Below are 20474 nucleotides of genomic sequence, written 5' to 3'. Positions count from 1 at the left end.
AGTTTAAAGTAACTGTTAGGGTCATAGGATACATGAAAACAAGCCCCACCCCTTTGAGCTAGGACTTGGTAAATGATCATTTATTTTATGAACTGAAGACTGTGTTCTAAGAAAAGTGCTTATTTGTCCTCTTGATTCTATTTGGGAAAGTATTTGACAAGGTGTCATGATTTGCTTTTAGTCTGATTTCATCTCTGCAGTGCTTAGATGGTTTAATTGTTGGTTTGATCAGACACCTAGAATCTGAGCTCTTCATAAAATAACACATTAGATTTCGCAGGCAGAGTTGTTTGCCAGGATTCTCTCTTCCAAATAAGAGTGATTATTCATGGTTCTCAAGGGACGCACAAAACAGTATTTTATTCATTTAAATATTGCTTGATAGAAACCATATAATGCACCGTCTTACCCTTCTTGTGTTAGTTTCGTTGTGAAGTCCTGGCTATGAATATAATTGAAGACGGTACAAACGTCGAGAGCTTCGTAAGTCACTTATTTCATTATCTGTTTCTATGGTAGCTTTCTGTACTCTTTAGCAGCATGTCACTAGATGATAATAAAACAGTAGACATTGAAGTTACTTGAGAGAGCTCTTAAGAAGTGCAGAAACAAACTAAAAAGTACAGAAATATTTGACAAATCTAATGTAGCTATGTTAACACTTTAAGTTTCTACTTGAAAATTATTTTTCTTTCTTTTCTTTTTCTTTCTCCTTTTTTTTTCTTCTGTAAGATAGGGCCTTACTATGTATCTCAGACTAATCTTGACCTCACAGTCCTCTGGGCTCAGCTATTTCAGTGCTGGGATTACAGGAGGATCCTACCACAGCTGTCTGGAAACAGGCCATTTAATACAGGGTTTGTGTGTGTGTGTGTGTGTGTGTGTGTGTGTGTGTGTGTGTGTGTGGTGAAAACCATTTATTTTGCTTATACTTCCACAGGCAGGAACTCAAGGCAAAAACCTGGAGGCAGAAACTGGAGCAGAAGCCATGGAGGAGTCTTGCCTACTGGCTTGCTCCTCTTGGCTTGCTCAGCTTTTCTTTCTCTCTCTCTCTCTCTCTCTCTCTCTCTCTCTCTCTCTCTCTCTCTCTTCCTTCCTTCCTTCCTTTCTTCCTTGCTGTTTGTCTGTCTTTCCCTCTCTAATTAAAAGACAGTATTCCTCCAATATAACATTTTTATTAGTTATTTGGGAATTTCATACAAAGCACACTTGCTTCCTATTCCTCCCAGGTCTACCCTCTCACCCTTGTGCCCACCCCCCATCCCTTATCAAGTTCAATTTATGTTGCCCATATACTCATTGGATTATGGTCAAACTCCCAGTGAGCAGCCTCTTAGAGGAAATTGAGTCCTTCCCCACCCCCTACCCTCCCTCTACCAGAAGCCATCAGCTGTGAAGAGCTACCCTTCAGCATCTTTATCACTGTTTATAAGGACCCTTTAATGGCTTCCTAATTATTAGCCCAAGGGAGAACCTCCTCGAGGAATCTCTATGAGGATGTCTCACAGGACAAAACTTCTATATTATGTTAATTTAGGTAATTAGGTCATTCAGCAGGAGCCTTGGCATAATCCACCTCATGTAGCTGAAAAGGAATTACTACCACAGTGAGGTGATGTGGAAAAATGGCTTATATGACAAACATTGGCATTCCAGAAACCAGAATGCCTTATTGGAAGTGGTCATTAGGAAATGAGTCAGTAAAATTGAGCTGCGATATTGTTCTTAGAAAATTGGTTCAATATTTTTGAAACCTATACTTTGATTCTATGTAGTTAAAGTGATTAATTCCACTATGTAACATATCTTAAAAGAAAATAAAGCTTTAAGGGATAGTAAACCACAAGGGAGAGGATACAGTCATAAAGCCCCAATGAGCTTGGTGGCCCAGTCTCAGCCCACAGGGTTTGACATAGCCACATGGTCCCGCCACAGTGCTGGCCACTTGTTCTTTTCTTTGGGTTACTGAAACCACAGGATTAGTCACTGTAATAAAACCTCCCTAATCGTGTTTGATAATTGGTGTTTTTATTTCTATAGATTTTTCTATCGATTAACTTTTTTCTTCTCTGTTCTTGAAGGAGGATAGAGTCAAGGAGAGTCTGGCATGGTTTGGACTAGGTTCAGTTTCGGCGTATAATTCCCATCTCGCCTATTAGCTGATGTGACAGCACATTATTTCACCTGTCAAAATTATATTTCTGAGAAACAGATTCGAGAAATATCCTTCCCTTCACGCCGTGCATTCCTAATCTGAGTGACTATGAATTTACCTGCGGTGGGGTGCCCTGACACCCTCTGGGGGGGATAATGACCCCAAGCTCACTGGCTGGCCTTCACTTAGCTACGGGAGACTGGGATACAGCAGGATCTGAGCGCTTGTCATTATCAACCTGTGGCAGAATGCTTGTCACCGGGCGCTCTTGGCTGCTTAGAAAAGATGACCTTTTCTCTGTTGGTAATGAGCGCTGTGAGAGCAGCTTCTGAAACATGTTCCTCAGAATCGCGCAGTCCGTATAGTGAGGTGTGGAGGCCAAAGGCAAGGCTCGGTGACACTTTAGCTCCACTTTAAACAGTAATATGCAAACTATGACAATGGAAGCACAAGATGAAGTTGTCCCTTTAAAAATTAGCTTGACACCTCGAGGAAAGAGGAAAATCTTTCTGAATGAGGAGTACCACATAACGAGGAGGACTGGAATCCAGGTGGGCCCGGCAGCCACACTCTCTTTTGCTGCAATGGATCGTCAGTCTCCCAGATTCCTGTCATCTGAACTGGTTGCAGGCAATATCCACCGAGGGCCTGCTTGTTCCAGGAACCCTTGCCTGATCCCTAAGTGCTGACCAATGAGGCAAAAGTAAAAGTCCAGGGACTATATTCTGTGTTAGTTTCATAAAAAAGGAGACTGACTTTCTCCCATCTCTCTCTTCCTCTCCAGGAAAACGGAAAGCCCCTTTGTCTCTAAGATAAAAACCATAAGGAGACATCAAAAATGGCCTAGTAGGCCTCAAATGCTATTTGCGCTATTATGAGTGAAAATTTAAATTTTATGTGGTGGAGCCTCCAGAGTTTGAACATTTTACTTTTCTTAATGACTCAGCTTTAGCCAAAGTCATGTAACAAAGTTCATGTTTGTTAGAGATCTCTGAGGTTAGCTTGATTAGAGAAGCTAATTTCCAGATTTTAATCTTCAGGGTGATCGAGTTTAATCTCATTTTTATCTTGAGACAACATGGTATACAAGCATGTCATACCATCAGTGCAAGATTGGAAACCAGAATACTCTCATCATTGCTCTCCCTATTATTTAAGATGGCAGGGCAATAGCACAGGCGTCATGGTACAAACATATCTAAACAAACAGACATGAAATCCACTTCACATTGAAAAACCCAGAGCTAGCCCTCACTGCACCCTGAAGGGCGGCAGGCAAAGGAGAGCTGCTGAGGCCAAGAAAGTGGTAGCGGGCCAACTTCTCCCGTTCTTTAGGGTTGAGTGCCTTGCCGTCTCTCACCCCTAACACCCTGATGCTTCATTGCTCTGTTGCCTTCTGTTTTTCTGTTCATCCTTCTGTGTTCTTTTATGTAGAGTGCTTAGGAGGCCCCATCATTTCTTCAAGTGGAATAAACCACAGTATGTTCTTGTCTAATGGCTTTTTCTAATTACTTGCTTTCTTTATTGTTTGTGGTACCTACTTTTTTTTATATCAATCTCTCTGAGATTTTATTTGACTTTTCTTTATTTGTCTTTTGTTTCCTCTTCAAACTAATTTTCAGATTTCAGTTCCTGCTCTCTGTTTGTGTGTCCACCATTTTAGTCCCAAACTGTAACAAATCTAATGCCTTGGACAGAATCTGCAATCTGTTAATTGGTCTAACTATCTCTTGGCCATACGTGAATTATATGTTTTTCTATATCAATTGCTATAGGAAATCCTACAGCCAGTAGCCTTTAAGTTATCTGCCCACTTGGGCGTGGCCTCTTATACTATTTATGCCCATGTAAAGCACATGTCAGGCCTCTTTTCCGGCTGTGGGATGCGGTTGCTGTTCTCCGTTCCAGCAGAGGATATTGATTTGTGAGTCACCCCTAAATAAATAACCTTCTATTATTCTCAATTCTAAGTTAGCGTGGGATTTCTTTTAAGCATCCATCTTTAATCACTTTTAAATAAATTGTTACAAAATGCTTTTAGCATTTTTCTTCTTCCGTTTTCTCTCTCTTCGGACATGCATGCATACATACATACATACATACATTCACTACACCACATACATATGTACATATACATATCCAACCCACAAATACACACACACATACATGCTTACTGTCTATAGGACAAATGTGCATTCCTTGTTAGACTTTGTATCATCGACCTTAATGAAATGAGGTCCAGGCTTTGGTGCCTCACAGACGTAACCTCAAATTCTAGCTCGATGCTTAATATGCTCAGTATGTGGCCATTCAAAGTCTCCATTTGTTGTTTTTCAAATGCTCTTCGTGCCTCTCACATATGAAATGGAGGAATTTGCATAAGACACACACAGAGAGACACTCAGCCTGTGGATTTACGGTTACTTCCCCACCCACACACTATCCCCATCCTTGCATTTCATCACCCTCTGGGTGCTGTTCTTCCTCTTCTTCCCCAGCAACTTACAAACCACTGCCTTCCGAACTCCCAGCTGAAGCTGTGCTTCCTTTCTAGTCTCCTCTGAATCCCCATTGTTTCTGTAATCGCTTGATACGCTTTCCTTTGCCGTCTTCAGCTACAGTAAAACCGAAACCTTTGATGGGCAGAAATTTGCCTTTCATTCTTCTGCATTTTCTCCAACATCTGCTCGTGTTAGTGACATGTCACTCAGCACCCACTAAAATAGATGGAATTTTAAATATTATAAAATAGCCTTCAAATGGCCTGTTTTGAGAAAAACTCTCGGTGTCCCCAAGTAGCCTTTACATGTGTCTGTCCTCACTCAACCTCTTCCTTACATGATTTCCCACACGACATGACACCACCTGTCAGTGACTCACGAGACTGCGGGAAAACAGCTGGAACAAGAACGGAGGCTGAGTGTTGAAAGGTCAAGAGGGCAAAAGGAGGAGAGATGTGAGACAGAGAGAAACAGAGGTAAGGGAGAGGACAGCAAAATGTCCTGAGCAGGTACCAGGCACTGTGTTGAATCTTTGAACTCAGTGTCAAGTTCCAGTATAAATATATATATGTGTGTGTGTGTGTGTGTGTGTGTGTGTGTGTGTGTGTGTGTGTGTGTGTATACACATATACATACATACACACACACACACATATATATATAGTCTGAAATATGGGTGCTTTAGGCCATTGACAGACCTTTCAGAGTCTCCTGACTAAGTTCTGGATCATTTCCGACATGTCCATCCTCAACAACTCCCACTCACTCCTCCCAGGTTAACCCATTTCTCCCATGGATTCCAGTTTACCAAACTTCGATAAGCGAAGACTGGCCCATATATAAACACTTCATTAGATTTAAGGTTTATGCTGTGAGTGATGCTCACTTAGCTGCTGTTGACTGAGAGGGATCCCAGTCACCCCAGAGAATCTATCCTACTTCTGAGGTTCTCTGTACTGCTCCGTCTCCCCCAAGCAAACCGTAGACCCATGGCAGAGTTAGGTCCTTTCCAGGCCTCATTACCTTAAGGCTCTGAGTTCACTATTACAAACAGTCAGATACCTTGAACGCCATGTGTTGAAGTGCTACGACCCCATGTTACCGTACTTCAAATAAGAAGCTAAGTAATGCAATGAGATTATAAGGGTGGGTACTGTTCCAATAGGATTAGTGTCCTTATGAGACTTTGGAGTGTCCTTTTTCTCCTCCCCCCTCCTCTTTCCGTCTTTCTGCGCCACGTGATAATACAACAGGAAGATAGCTCTCTGCCTGCCAGCAAGTCAGAGCTACAGGAAAAGAAAGAGGAAACATTAAAGTTTGATCTCTAGCTCTCTAAGAAAGTATGTTTTAGAGATTTAAACTAGGCAGCCGACAGAATCTCAGTAGGGCGTTTGTGCAGACTAACTAATGAAACCCTTTCTTTTCTTTCCTCCCTCTCTCCCCCTTCCTTCCTTCCTTCCTTCTTTCCTTCCTTCCTTCCTCCCTCCCTCCCTCCTTCCTTCCCTCCCTCCCTCCCTTTCTTCTTTTCTTTCTTTTTTCTTTTCCTTTTTTCTCTCATTTTGAGACAGGACGAATGGCTGAACTGGCAGTCTCTAGCTAGACCAGGCTAGCCTTAAACTTAGAAATCTGTATCTGTCTGTCCCTGCCTTCTGAGTGCCAGGATTGAAGGCCTGTGCCACCACTCATAGGTGCAGTGTCTTGAATTCACTGCTCCAGTAGTTCCTGATGACTTCCAAGTATAAATGAATTGCAGCCCTGACTTTATTTCTCTGGAATCTTATCTCTCTATTTTACTCTAATAATTACTCAGTATCCTGTTGTCTCTTTGACGTTTTTAAAACCAAGAACTACTATTATCGTGACTTTGCTTTGCTTATTTTCAATGGGAGTTGGGTTTAAATTACTTGGGTTATAGTTATTGTGAACAATTGAAAGCAGAAACTTAAGTTCAAAGCAAGATACCACTCAGAAGAAGCTGCACGTCAATTCAATTTGGTCTTCTAATTTCTCTCTTGTTCTCTTCTTCCTCCCTCCATCTTTGACAGACTGACATGTGAATTTCATATAACTTGAAAAAGATTAATATTCTTAGTATGTTGATATGAATGAATGAACTCTTATTTGCTTTCTGACTTCCTTGACTTTATCTCTTTTTTATCCTTTTCTTTTCTTTTAGAACAACATCCTTTGTCCTAGCTACTTTAATGAGTAGTGAGACAAAAGAGAGAAAATTAATAAGGACTATTGATATTGCTGAATTTATACAGCATGCCTTAAAGAAAAGTAGATTAAAAAAATCATGAACCCAGGTGGCAAAATTATGGAATTTATCTCTGAAGAAACATTTAACAGAGGTGATCTCATTAATCCTCACCACACGATCTCCACATCTCTGTTTCATAATGGTTGCAATTTCTCAGTAGGAAGTAAATGACTTCACTAGCATCTTCATTTTCAAAAGCCTGCTCTTCGTCTTTCTTGTCTGGGCCACTTCTCTACATTGAAAGCTTTGTGAATTATGTACGTTTTGCAGTATGCCAGTCTGCTGTGGCAGCCATAACAAAAGGCCATTGGTTGGGTGGCTTAAGCTGCAGAAACTTCTGTTCTTACTGTTGAGGAGACTGGAAGTCAGGCCAAAGAGCTGGCAATATGACTGTTTCTCAGACCTTGTTTTTTAACTGGCAGATTGTCATATTCTAAATTGAATCTGCTTGTGCATGTCCCCATCTGTGTGGTCTGTGCCCAAATCTCTTTTTGGTCAGTTCTATCTGTTTAGGACCTACTCTGAGGTCCCAATACTAACTTAATCACCTCGTTCAAGGTCAGCTTTTGAGATTCTAGGGAATTCCCTAATTCTAGGGATTAGGTCTTTGTCATAGGAATTTTAAAGAAACACAACTCACCTTTAGATGCTTAGTGTGACACTGAGAAGTAAAATTATGTCAACATTCTTCTTAGATGACTCTGAGGGGTGGCGGTCAAGGGTGGCAGTGTTTAAAGACACAGTGTTAGGGTGATGGTTCTTTGTTGGTATACAAAAGTGTTCCACCACAATAGTCTGGAATGAAGTATAGCAAGGGTTTATTTTTCTGAGGATAAACTCACAGAAAAAGAAGTAATCCTCTTTTTGCTTATATTTTGCTTGTCCAGTCAGGACAACATGCATTTTTTTCAGTGGTCAAGACAGGGGCAGTTCTTTGCCTAAAGTCCAGTTTTGCCAAGAAGACAACAAACTCCAAGTGGAGTGTCTTTGGTGCCCAACATTCTCTCAGGAATAGATCAGTGCTTCCAGGAGCAATCTTGTCTCACATCAACAAAATCCTAAGTTATTTAAATTTCATATCCTACAGTTCTTTGAAGTGTTTGAAGAATACCTATCCATCTGAAATGTATCTCTGTACATCTAGAAAACCTAACTTATATGATTATAAGTTTGACTATTACAAATGACTACCTATTAATCTATATTTCCTAGTTATACATTATATTTCAAATGAGCTGCATAAACACAGTCCTTTAAACAAGAGCAGAAATACATATATGCAGTATAACAAAATCAACCTTAAGTAGGTATCAATAACCAAGATTCATATCAATGCAAAGTATTCATCTTATATCATATCCCCCTTATTTTTATCTTTTGTTCTAGAAATTGACTGTAACCATTAATCACTTATAATCAACCCCCTTTAAGTGAAAACAAACATTTATAACCAGTCATTTTGGGAATTTAGGCATTGTTTTATCCAAACTGCTCCCTACTGTTTGTTGGGTGAAGTATTTTTATTTTTAGGGTTCACAGAAACCCTTGGTGGGGGATCTTGTTCCATCAAACCACATTAGCCTGGAAGGAATCGACAGGTTTTCATCTTCTGTAGAAACAAAACCAGAACCTCTTTTCCAAAGAAACATATTCTTAGGCTCACATTTTGAAGTCAAGAAACCTTTAAAATATATGTTGGTTTAACTTAGCAGCCCCCAGAATCAAATATTTCTCTGCAGGCAAAAAGTTCAAAGAAAACACAATAATATACATAATCCAGACTCTCTGTGTATATTCCATCTTTACAGGGCTTATTTTTTCTCCTTTAATCTACAACTGCCTTTTTTATATTACTTTTACTATCTCTTTAAAGACTTTGTTTTATTTTTAAAACTATTTCTTTTTATAACTGTCTATAAGTTTTTTCTTTTCTCTCCCACGCCTATGTGCACTTATCAAACACTGTGATGATCCATTCAGACATCTTTTTCATCTGAATCTGCCTTTATTGTGTATCTGTAATTGTTTTCTGACCAGGAGCACTTTTTTTTTTTAGGCTGACGTGGCTAGGACCAACTCCATGGCCTTGCCTGCTTGTTCTGCCCAGTCCAATGTGGCAGAGTCATGTTCACTACCTCTGCAAGCCATGATCACCACCCCAACTCCAGGGATGCAGTGGGTCTATGTAGCCATTAGGCAATTTGTAACATGCTACTCACTTTTAACTGATATGTAATAGGACGAGCATGAACCAGGAAGCCGGTTTTTAAAGGAGCCGCTCCTATGCCTGTGACCAGCAAACAAAGCCTATCTGAAAAAAAATATGGCTATCAAGAAGCTGCACTTGGTTCCCATTTCTGTGGGTCTAGAAGCCCTCTTTTTTTCTTAAACTTTTTTTAAGTTTTTAAGTGAATCCATACCCCAGATGGTGGGCACCAATTTGTTGGCATACAAGAGAGTTCCACAATAGCCCGGAATGGAGTATAACAAAGGTTTATTCATCTGGGTATAAACTCAATGAAAGAGTAGCAACCTGCAGTATTATGCATGTGTTGGGAACTGGAACCAAATCCAGTAGACATGAGATTCACACATGCTTTTTGCATGTCTTTGTAGTACATGTGACCACATCCAAAGTGAACTGGTATCTTAAAGGCTGCTTGTTGAATGAATTCCCACAGCAGTTCCTCATATAGCCTGTAATGAAATAGATACGCATGTATATATCCACATATTCATATATATGTATACATATATACACATGTTATACATATAAAGTACATATATATGCAATACATGAATATATACATATATAGGTGTATGTATGCATGTGTATTTATATATGTATAAAGTTGTTCATAAAAACAGACCAATGGCACAACATCATCTTTTGTTAACTATAGGCAATCATGCCACAAACCTTTGTTTTTATGGGTAGCCCTCCCAGTTGTACCTGGTCACTTTTAATAACACATAAGTGGTTTACCAGCACAGTGTGTTTCCTGCTAGTGTGTAACAGAGCTGTGAAATAAAAAAATAAGATACTTTAATAATAGCATTTCTAACCATGAGCTTCAGATTCCTAAAAGGGTTGATAAAATCTTTATTATACAGCCTCTTGTGTGAAGCTTCGCTTTTGGACCTCATAGTCTCTACATGTCATTATCTGCTATGGAGTCAGGGATGATGCCTGCCAGAGTTGGGCCTTTATCTCTGACTTTACTGCACTCTTGGCCTGGAAAGCCCATATGCAAAACATGTAGAAACTGGAATCTCACGTGACCTTTTACCCCATTCTGGTAATTGCATTGTATTTTGCTTTTGAAAGAACACTATGGAAAAATCATTTATAATTTAAAATAAAATATTTCCCATAGTATAGTGCATTTAAACATTTTTTTCTCAAATGTTTTTTAGAGGGATCACAGAGCCTTTAGGAGCTGTGGCCTCCTTGGAAGAAGTGACCACTGGGTGTGCTGTTAACCCCTGGCATACCTGGTGTACCTCCGGATGATCTCTGCTTCCTCATTGATGACCCAGCTGCCTCCTGCTTCGTTTGCCCCATGCTGGCCTTCCCCACTACAGTGGCCTATAAACTCCTCCACTGTGAGCAAAATAAACCCCTTTTTTTGCTCTTTCAGTTGCCTCTTTCAAGCATTTGTTCACAGTGACAAGAAAATGCTAATACAACCCAACCAGGTAGCATGTCAACATCATCATGCTTCTGAAGCTAGAAACTGACTGGGACTAGAAAGAAGGTAACCGTGACAACATCTGAGAGGAAAATATGAAGGGAAAACCCACTGGGCTAGCACAAAGAATAGTAACCAAACATCATTTACAACCAGAGTCCGAAAAATGTCATATACTTCCCAGGGTTGGCAGGAGTGATAAATTCTGCCAGGCAAGGCCTGGGCATGGTGAGGAGCCTGCAGAAGATCACAGTGACCCATGACGTTGCTATCATTTCAACACTTGATCTTCTCTTTTGTTTTTATCGTCAGGGCTTCAGGATGTCTGTGTTGTGATAGAACATTTCGAGTTCACGTAACGAGCTTTCTCGTGGCGATGCTCAGGCAAAGAACAATGTCATGTTATGACAAAGCGTTGACAATAACATGAAATCACTGCATATCGATCTATTATTAAGGAGTTGCAGGTGAGCACTAATACCTAACCTAAATGAGAGCTGGGACTCTGCAGATCTCAAGTGGCTTGTTTCAAAGTGTGAACCGATGGGGTGGTGCTTTAGACAGGAGTCCCGAGAACTCTCAGAGCTCCGAGCATTCTCTTCCCTCTTGATGCCGTAGCGTTTCAGCTGACAGCAATTGGGAATGGTGTTGTCAAAGTGATGCATGATAGCTAAGCATGTTTTCCACCCTGACTGCACCTGGAGTCACCGAAAACACCAGCCACTGGGACGCCTCTGTGGGGGGTTTGCTTGATCAGGATTATCTGAAGTAGAAGATCCACCTTCACTGTGGGAGGTACTTCCTGGACAGGGACTAATAAATTTGCTTGCTGCCTGCTTGTCCTCACTCTCGCTGGTATGTCCATCTCTCCTGTTGCTGTTGCATTCCTTCAGCAGTATTAGAACCAACTTTTTTTATGATTCCATTGTATACTGAAGACCGGCAGGAGCCCTACAGGTTGTCAGCGCCAGGTTAGAACTGCATAGACATTCAGCACCATGGACTGAACAAATCCCAGATTCTGGGGCTTTCTGTTGCAAGACAATGATTGTTGGGCTACAAGGACCACATCCATGTAAATCCCCTACATACACACAACTCTCAGCTATTCCTTTTTCAGAAAACTGACTAATAGTCAGTGCAGTCTTAATTTTAGCACAAAGCGCTAAGGCACTAAGAATTGCAGAGATATTTAGAACTGTTCTGATTTTAATGCAGCTTTATTTCCAGAAAATATCTTCACGCTTACAGAAGCAAAGCAGCCAGGATGTGGAGCCAAATCTCCCAGGCTCATTGGCAGCCAAACCACCTGGGATCACCTTGGTCTCTACTTTCTAGCTCTGTTATGTTTGCACGTTATCCCTCACTTTTCTAAGGTTCAATCATTTTAGCTCTGAAATGGGGCTAATATGGTATTCTTTTGATTGCTACAACATAATCTTACACAGGTAATTTAGTTTTATAGGCAAAGAGGATAGATGAAAATCTGGGTTACAAAATAATTTTACCCTTGGATTTCTAGTTGCTTTCGTTATAGGAGCAGTTTCCTTGTGCATTAAAAATGTCCCCTGGCTTCTATAAGTTTGATATAAATATGGTTCATAAACTTCTATGGAAGAATAGATAACATTACTTTCTTTTCTGTGGTCTAGTTTTCCAGCAGAAAGTCTCCTGGAGAGTTGGAGGTAAAGGAGACTGCACAGGGCAGAGACACACAGGTGGGTCTTCAGTGGACTCCTGGGAGTTAACATGGTAAGGTGGAAGTCAGGGGTGCATGGTGTCAGAAGAGCAGGTGAAACACTAGGTAGAGATTGGAAACCCATGTAAAAGTTCAGCCCTACTCAGAAGTTTAATCACATCCCTATTTTTCGATGAAAATGTGATGAGAATTGGTTACGAGGGAGAGAGAGTTTAAAATTCATATCAAGGCTTTAATGGAGTTTTTTATTTGAGGAGACAGCAGTGTCTAAAGCTGCTGACAGTACAGCCGCTATAGGGATGGACTGTTGTACCTGCCTCTTTAGGCTTTACTGACACTCCCCCTCCATGAAGGACATTCTTAGCTTTGTTAAGTATTCCAGGATATTCATAGTAAAGAAGTTCAATAAACAGCCCTTGATTACTTTTTCTGATTAAAAAAGTATTTTTACCCCAACTGTACATGTTCAGACATATCTGTTTGGCTGAATTGTATTAATAACTAGTCTACTAGAGTCCTTTTCTTGTTAAGTTAGTGGCTACGACTATCTATCTATCTATCTATCTATCTATCTATCTATCTATCTATCTATTGTTCTCATTTGTTTCTTCCTCTTGTAGATAAGATAGGCCTGTTCTAATATGGCCACAGGTTTTTTTCTCCTTTTAGATAACGAAACCAAGAACAAAAATTACCCTAGTATTTATGAAGAAAACATAATTGGGCATCTAAAGTTTTGTTAGATGTCTATTATCTTGTATTATATATTTTTATGGCTTTTAAGTAAATTTAATAAGAGAAAAACAACCTCAATTTTCAAAGCATCACAATTAGACATTAGATTTCATTATTTTCTTAGATTACTATTTTTCTGGAATGAGGAAGAAAAGGAGAACTGTAAAGCCTACCCTCTGACTTGACCCTTTGAATTATATTTTTAAAACTTGTTTGTTATCCTTGAACTACAACCCAATGGAATTCTTTTTAAACAATTCAGTGTCTTGATTTATGAATCTATTTTTATCCATTTTATTTTATATTATGTGTATGTATGTGCATGAAAAAAAAAAGCCAGAAAGAGGCCTTGAATACCCTGCAGCTGAAGATAGGAATGTGGCTATCTGCTTGATGTGGGTGCTGGGAACTGAATTCTGGTTCCATGCAAGAGCATAAAGGATTTAACTGCTGATCCATCTCCCCAGCCCATGATTTTTAATGTTTTGTAAGTATTTTGTAAACCAAATTTGGCTTTAGATACTACAGTCTACTGGAGTCTGTGAGCCCAATCTGGTGTGTGGTTTGTTGTAAACATATGAAGAATCAGAAATGACTTTCACATCTTGAAATGTAAGAAAAACAAACAAAAGACAAAAATTGCTATAGAAACTGTTTATGTCCCACGAATTCCAAAATGTTCACTGTTGTTGTCCAGAGCCTTTATGAAGCATGACTTGTCTTAGATTAACAAGCCAACAAACAGGACCAATCATCAGCTATAGAAAAAGTTTCACGTTTTGCCTGGTGGCTTCAGGGCAATAGTAGAGCAGCTTCTCCAATATAACCTCTAACCTTTATGCGAGGTAGAATTTACCTGCCTTGGTTTTAAACAGAATCTTGTTCTCTGGTGCTGTAATTAATCTACAGTGTAGATTCAGTTCCAGAAAAATCGTCATTAGTGAGGATGCAGAACACATAGACTGAGGATTCCGTGCTGCCCGTCCTGAATGTGCAGAAACCACACTGGGAAGGGCAGAAATCTTTCACAGTCGGGACAGAAGCGAAGGCATTAGGCAGCCAGAGAAAAGGTCCCTGGCTTATTTGCAGTAGATATAAAACAAGCAAAGCCAAGATGATCGATAGCGAAAATGTGCTTTGCTCCAGCTTTTTTTTTTTTGCTTGTGTATAAGTGTGCATGTGCAAAGCACAATTTTATTCCTTTAGTGAAAGAGGAAACTGATTTTCAATCACTCTCCCTCCTCCCAGGCCAACCACCTTGTGATCAGCAGTGATTTACTCTTACATTCCAGAACATGGCTCCTGCTAACATTCTGGCGTTAGATGACCGACCTTTGTCTGGACCATTTCGTGCGGGGAAATTGCTCCAGTAACTGAAGAAAGGAAAAGAGCAGAGCCCTAAGGTAAGGCAGTACGGAAGGAGAATGTGATGCAGAGCAAAGAGGTCAGGTTAGGGTTGTCGTGTGTCACCAGACCTCTTTGAGTACAGACAGGTTTCATGTGATGCTTTTTGATAATGACCTTTCTTATTAAAAAACAAACCAAAACAACCAAACACCCCAAGCCCAGTAAAAAAGATATTTTATGTATCTATTTACCATATTAATTTTCATTTATGAATTCATTTCGTCCCAGTTCATTCCATTGGTAGTACTGCTAATGGCTCAATTATGTTCCATTTGACATCAATCAATGTAGAAAATACAGAAACAAAGGACTCAAGCGACAGCCCCTACATAAACATGCAGAGATTGGGCAGGTTCCTTAAAAATCCCTGAGGAATTTGTGGGAAAATACTGCTAACCACAAAGCCATTCCTGGAATATTTCCTCTTGTCTGGCTCTGGAGGATTCTTGGTTGTCACATGGCCTTGAAGAAAATGCGTGGCCCTGTTTCCTTGCTCAGGGACCACTTCCCATGGTGCCGGCCACAGCCCTCCAGCTGACCTTTGGGGAATGGTGACACAAACTTCCTGGCTCCTCGCTAGCAACATCTTTGATCAGTCCTTTAAAGAAGAAAATCCCAGGGATTGGAGACTCAGCCAAAGAAGTCAAGGAGCGAAGGGGAAGGACGGTTTCAACAAAATAGACAGAGGAAACGGTTTTGAGGCCTTGAAGAGCATCTAAAGAAGCAGACTCTGGTCTGCCCCGTTTACTCTGGATCAGCTTTACAGTACAGAAAGGTATTGTTCCAGGATCGGTGGTGAGAGACGCAGCTTTGTGCTTCGTCTGGTGAAAATGTGCCCAGTCCTGTCATCATGCATCATTTACAGAGTGAAATAGAACCAAATTCAAATATCTTTAAAAGTCTTTGTCTCTCTGTTTCTCTCTCTCTCTCTCATACACACACAGACACACACACACAAGTCTCTCTGTCTCTCTCTTACACACACACACACACACACACACACTCACTCTCACTCGTGATTGGAATATCAGGAGATATATTCCTACCTGGCAGGATGCTCAGTAGTGCAATGAACACCTTTTACAGCTGTCCTAAAATATTCATTGGTTTGGGAAGCTAGTATTCTTTAGCCATCATGCTGTATCTATCTTGTTATAAAAGGAAAACTCCAGTATAAGTGGGCGTCAGTGATTCTGGAGCATGCTGTAATATCCACGGAGGCTTCCTGATAGCGTTGCTTGGGCGTCAGTGATCCCGGAGCATGCTGTAATATCCACGGAGGCTTCCTGATAGCGTTGCTTGGGACAGTCTTCAGAATTAAGTTGTCGTTGGAAAGGTTTGGTATGCTTTGATTTTTCTTAAGATTCAAAAATATCTGAATCTATAAAAACCAAGACGAAGAATGTAAACACGAATTCATGAATGTATTCACCTACGTCTTCAGGCTCTGTCCATCAGGGGACAGCTTGTTCTCCGACATGTGTGTGCCTGCCTTTGGAATCCACAACACATTCCAGGGAAATGATATCCTACCCGGCTTGGTTGTTTACTCTGATGAGAGCATATTTGAACCTCATTTTTGCCCTCTTCAGTTTGTTTACATTGAAGCAAAACATTCTCACGCAGGGAAAGAGTCCATACTCTTTCTCAGTGGAGGAGGGCGTTTCTTTCTAGGATCAGCAACTTCGTGTCTGTAGAGTTAATTAACAGGAGGTTGGAGACCAGTCCTTCAGGCTACACGTCTGTATCCGTGATCTTTGGCAAGGGCAGAGCACTATCACAGGCAATGGATGAGATATGCAAATAATGGAACCTAACTAGAGCTGTGTTCTCAGCCTGCTGTCTGCTGATAGCAGAGCGGTTCTGACCACCATCACCTTGGAGGATCTGAGAAACTCCTCTGTGAGAACAGCAGAATGGTTTAGAGTTAAAATCCTCGTCCAGCTTGCTGTGACAGCTTACATTTTTTTCACACCCTTCTTGCTGTGATGGAAAGTCTTCCACATCGGAAGAGATCTGTGCAAATCATTAGACAAAGTCTATCAGTCATGTACGTCTGTAAGCTTTGATCATTCGAAAACGTTATTTTAGATTGACATCCTGCCTCACTCAAAGCAGGCGCTGACAGCATGGCACTGCGTAAGTTTCAGTCTACTATAAAAGTTTAACGTTTTAGATGCTTGGCTTTGCTGAATGCCTACCTCCAGTGCTCAGGAGTCACTAAGCACATTTTGTGGCTATGGAGCACAGTTTCTGCTCAATTGTGATGTGCCCTAAAGTGGAGGGAATATATGGGGCTTTAAAGACAGTTGAAACAGTGTTTGTATATAATTGGTTAAACCATGAATGCTGCCAAAGTTTCTTTCACTTGTTTCTTTTGACTTTGCTAAGTATGATTACATCTTAATCACTGGTATATCTACAGTTGACATGCATAGTTCACATTCTTCTTCTTCTGAGTAATGCTCTCTAAAGGCTTGAGAAGTAAGCTATGAAGAGACATTATGTTATGTTTTGTGCTGGTCTCCTGCCTTTGAAGTAGTCCAGTAAGATCCTTAATCGCCACAAACCCCTTTGAAAAGCCTAGGAAACGCCTCTTACTAGGATCCCAAGGACAAGGACCTCAAAGGATGTTGTCATCCTGGCTGTGACTCGTGAGCTAAAGCGAACTTCGAGTTCATACTTCACTGGGCAAAACACGCATACTCAGCTGTTGCCCCTATTACTACTAACTCTTCCTCGGTGTGCTCTTAAAAAGTAGAAGAATCTTGAGGTAGAATCAAGGAATGTTTCAGTTCACAATTTTCAGAGTCAGTATCTAGTAGAGAAGAGAACCTTAAAAAAAATGTTTGCTGAACTGAGATAGTGAGTGCAAATACAAATTACAGGTGCCTCTGCATTGCACCACAGTGTAATTGAACTCAGCTTCTTGCTGCAGTGACGAGAGTTCTGTTCTAACATGATGTGACTAGAACAAATGCCAGCTCTGAGGGATGTAGACAGTAGCATAGGGGGAGTTCTGGGAGGTTGGGGCAATTCAAAGATCCAAAAGCATAAGGAAACCAAACAAAGTTTATGTTGTTACCCAAGTTAGTTAGAATGTGTTGGTGGCAAGGATCCAATAGCTCCGAGAAGTCAGTGTAGGCCTGAGATCTTGACTTATGATGGAAGTCAATGATGGTGCTTTGAGGCCCCATGAAGCAAAGTTCAGGCTAGTCATGGGCCTCTGATGTACTTCTTACAGCTTGAGTAGGTGGTTGGTTGTGGCTCACATGGAGGTCTGATCCCTCTGGCACTAATAGGAGTTGGCTTCATTTGATTATGGACAGGATAAGTTAGAGTCAGGTTCAGATATGTATTGAAGATTTTCAACATAAAGCACCAACAAGAGGGTTGAGGAGATAGCCAGGTATGACAAGTGCTTTTTTTTTTTTTAATGAGTGTGAAAGCCAGAGCACAATTCCCAGAACCCACATCAAAAAGCACGATGTGGTTGTTCTATGCTTATAGTCCCAGTGTTGAAGAGGAAAAGCCAGAACCCTGGGGCTCACTAGCTAGCCAATCTAGCTTATCCATGAACCCCAAGACTCAGTGAGACTCCTTCTCCCAAAACACAAGTGCAGAGTTCCTTAGAAAAACATCTGAGGTTCATCTCTGACCTCCACATACGTGTACCCTTCTAAGAACCCATGTGCATGTGTGTGTATGTGTGTGTGTGCGCGCGTACACACACACACACACACACACACACACACACACACATACATCTACACACATTGTAAGCAGGGTTTCTTTAGTTACTCAGTTGTGGAAGACAGAGACTGAGCATTTAGGGTTTATAAATACTCTTGGAATTCAGTAAGAGAATAAAAATCTCTTTTCCAACCATCAACCAGCTACTAGATGTTGCAGAGTTAAAGCATTCTTTTTCCTTTTCTTTCCTTTTCTTTCCTTTTCTTTCCTTTCCTTTCCTTTCCTTTCCTTTCATTTTTTCCTTTCATTTCTTTCTCTTTTTTCCTTCCCTTCCCTTCTCTTTCCTTTCCTTTTCATTTCCTTCCCTTCCTCTTCCTTCCTTCCTTCCTTCTTTTGAGAAAGGGTCACTCTGTTTAATGGTGGCTATCTCGAACTTGCCCTGTAGACCAAGCTAGCCTCAAATTTACAGAGAGCTGCTGGCCTCTGCCTCCCAAGTGCTAGGACTAAAAGTATGTGCCACCCTTCCCAGCTCTCCCTTCTCTTTATTCTTTCTAGCGACTTGGAGAAGAACAAACTAAAAGGTTGTAACACTCGGGAACGTCTCCTCTGTAAGGACTACCCGCTGACACTATAATGGTTTATGAAATGACCTTAACTCGCAAAGCTTTGTTTCACAACGACGGTAGCATAGGCACCTCATACCATAACACAGATATGATACCGAGCTGATACTGGCGGTTCTTCACACCCGTCCGATGCTCTAATCTGGGTTTCAATAACTACTTTGGTACCTCTTGTATTCTGAGAAATGTTAAAATTAGCAATGTATGGAAGAGTAGCTTGGAAGATAGACATGCTAAATGGGAACACAAAGAAGCTTTTGTGTCATTATTACTGGTCCGAAATAAAACTGGTGACTAATGTGTGCTATAAACCTGACATCAATACTGCTTAATATTGGAATTAAACTATAACTTGCATTTTGTTCCCTTTTCAAGAACATGAATCGTACATTCATCCTAAATAGCTTTTGAGCAGACTTGGCTTCCATAGAGGATGGGCCCATCTGAACCCCATTTCTGGTGGTGAGGCTAATCACAAAAATAGATAGCTCTCTCAGATTTGACAATTTAACACCTTTCCTGAGAGCTGAATTTATTGAGAAAATGAACATCTTCATACCTTTGGTATGAAACCTCTGAACAAGCACAAATACTTCTGCAGCCCATAATTGCTAGTTTGTGCCATTAAGAAAAATGTGCATAGTTTTCTGTGGATTTGAAGCTCTGAACCCCACCCCCACTCCACAGTGACTCCCCTTTGCCCTCCAGACCCAGCAGTCTTATAAATACAGCATAAATCCCCATGCACTGTAATTATTGTGGTCAATTATGCTAAACCAAGCACATAGCTTTTTCCTCAAACATTTTTGTGAGGAAAAACTTGCCTTTGTGACTCATTTCTAGAGCTGGACCAGCAAGTTTGGGTCATGTGAGAATTCACTCATTTTCCTTTCCCTTCCATGTTTGAGATTGTCCACAAGAAGGAGAAACTAACTAAATTAACTGTTTGTTACCTGGACTGGCAGGAAAAGAGGTGCTAAAAGTGGACAAGTGTTTGCAATGTCTTCATACTGAACAGCAGCCTTGACCAGCTAACCTCCAATGTAAAGGCCATTTGTGTCCTCTGCGAGTTGCTTCATGACTACATAATGGATATACCATCAAACTCACCCATTACAATAAATGAAAAATTCAATGACTTTTTAATTCAAATATTAAATGGTAAGGTAAGAATGACCACTGGAGATTTCCAGTATTCCTCAGAGCTTCTTCATGCCCAGTTTCTAGGCAATCTTTGCCCTGTTCTCATCCTCAGTTCAGTACAGCCATTAATGTGAGTTTTTTCTTTATAAACTTCCTTTCTACATTTCATAAAACTGAATCCATGTATCACCTACCTATCTTAATAAATCAATCAATCAACTCTATTTCATTTCTGTTCACTTACTTCTTGTTTAGTTTCTTGTCAGCCCAAACTTATTTCTCTCTTGGGGCATATGATTTCATCAGGAAGATGAATAGTTTATTTTTCCAGGATTTTTCAATGTTAAATCAATATATATATATATATATGATTTAATATATGTTAAATATATTTATATATTTATTTTTTATATAAATATATCATTTAATATATGTTAAATATTAAACATATATATCATTTAATATACGCTAAATATATAAACATGCATATCATTTAATATATGTTAAATCATATAAACATATAAAGATATATATATGATCTTTGCTAAGTTGCCTGGTAAACC

General features: G+C 40.3%; 2 long non-coding RNA genes across 2 annotated transcripts; both read left to right on the top strand.

Moving 5' to 3' along the window:
* The first annotated feature begins 5027 nt into the window (after positions 1–5027).
* LOC125394538 (uncharacterized) lies at positions 5028–12330 on the top strand. Its single transcript, XR_015002161.2, has 4 exons — positions 5028–5132; positions 10337–10677; positions 10924–11078; positions 12264–12330. It is a non-coding gene; the product is annotated as an uncharacterized LOC125394538 (long non-coding RNA).
* A 1966-nt stretch (positions 12331–14296) lies between these two features.
* Positions 14297–20234, top strand: LOC146895878 (uncharacterized). Its single transcript, XR_015002162.2, has 3 exons — positions 14297–14448; positions 14951–15227; positions 15614–20234. It is a non-coding gene; the product is annotated as an uncharacterized LOC146895878 (long non-coding RNA).
* Positions 20235–20474: the final 240 nt, after the last annotated feature.

Source organism: Myodes glareolus, chromosome 1 (genome assembly GCF_982192425.1).
Source record: "Myodes glareolus chromosome 1, mMyoGla1.1, whole genome shotgun sequence".
In the NCBI taxonomy this organism is placed as follows: domain Eukaryota; kingdom Metazoa; phylum Chordata; class Mammalia; order Rodentia; family Cricetidae; genus Myodes; species Myodes glareolus.
The sequence above is the reverse complement of the archived record's forward strand: the minus strand, read 5'-3'. Positions and strand labels throughout refer to the sequence as shown.